Here is a 1439-nt window from a genome sequence, read left to right on the forward strand (position 1 = left end):
CAACTTAATGTAAAATTGGATAATAATGTGTGTACAGTATGTTTTCCAGCTTCTGCATTTCTTACTTGTACATTTATTGATAGTACTGTGCAGTTTTATAAGAATGGGAAAGGAGGTATACAAATTCCATACTAAATTTATATTCTTTTTATTCACAAGGAAAGCGTAAACAGTTACAGTATAATATATACACATGCAAAAATGTGAATGATTATGTAATATTGACAAATGTACTCCAACAGGCCAATTCTTTAGCCTGCTGTAAGTTCAGTAGGATGACCATGACTGTAATGACAAATACATGAGATTGTGAAATTAATATCAAACAGTTTTGCTAAGGGGAAATGGTAGTAGATTCAGTGTAGATGGAAGTTATCAAGAGTGAAAGGAAATGCTCTTTTATAGATCACAAATTTATCTTGAATCCTTGAAATGTATCTGTGTAAATGTTTCACGTCTGTACTTCCTTGGATTTGTTGACAAGAGAATGACTTTTTCATTGTGCAGAAAGCAACTTTTAAGGCCCGTCACATAACAGGGTAGTGCCCATATGGGCAAACCTTGTTACCAAATCTCAATGGCTCCTAGATCTCAATCCAAGACTGGATAAGCGGAGAACCACAGGCAAGCCATACAAATGGCCATGCCCACTGTTTAACATGAAATGCCTTACACCAAGTCCCAAACTTGATTGTCTGTCTGCCATTAGGCACACACAAGAGTGCCTTATATCTGAGTGCAAATTATTCACTAGGTCAGGTAGCATTTTTGTTTCCAGATCCAAGTCCATGAGTTTCTCACTTATGACATCAGTACTCATTCCTGCCACCCATTAGGATTTGGTAATGGTTTTGCCTGGGCAAGCACTGCCTGTTATGTGAATGGGTCCTTCATACATGTTCAGGTAAGTGGACCTGATCAGCATTCATGCCCAAGATGTGATATCATTGGCGGGCAATTACTAGCTAAACCACAGGTTTGCAAGTAGTTTGCCCACCTCTGATGCGACTTCTCATGCATACCTGCCAATTAGGCCCTCTTGTCTGGATATGCCCTTCCATTAATTCATATAACATACAAAATCATAGCTGTGACAAAGGCAATAACTTGACTCGTAGGTAGATTGATTGACCAATATGGTATATACCCAATATTGTTCACAACACAGCATTAGTTAAATAAGTTATATATTAATAAATGTCATATCTTTTAAATCTTTTTTGGTATGTTTTTTTATGAAATTTTGATTTACTCAAAAAGTAATCTGCAGTTAATTCCATGTTTTAAGCATCGATCCCCTTTTTTTTATTTACTATTTATCATATCAAGTACAATTTTCAAAGAAAATAGAGCAATAAATACTGTATTGTATAGCAATTTCTTTCAAAGCTTATAACAGCACCAGTCTAAGAAAATTAAATATGACAATGAAAATTAGT

At 35.3% G+C, this 1439-nt stretch overlaps 1 protein-coding gene across 1 annotated transcript in view; it reads right to left on the reverse strand.

The window, feature by feature from the left end:
• Window positions 1–132: 132 nt before the first annotated feature.
• Window positions 133–1439, reverse strand: part of LOC119594192 — a gene marked incomplete at its 5' end in the record, with an annotated part of 7130 nt that continues 5823 nt past the window's right edge. The window contains 1 exon segment of the mRNA XM_037943260.1: window positions 133–1425.

This window comes from Penaeus monodon, chromosome 33 (assembly GCF_015228065.2).
Source record: "Penaeus monodon isolate SGIC_2016 chromosome 33, NSTDA_Pmon_1, whole genome shotgun sequence".
Taxonomy (NCBI): Eukaryota; Metazoa; Arthropoda; class Malacostraca; order Decapoda; family Penaeidae; genus Penaeus; species Penaeus monodon.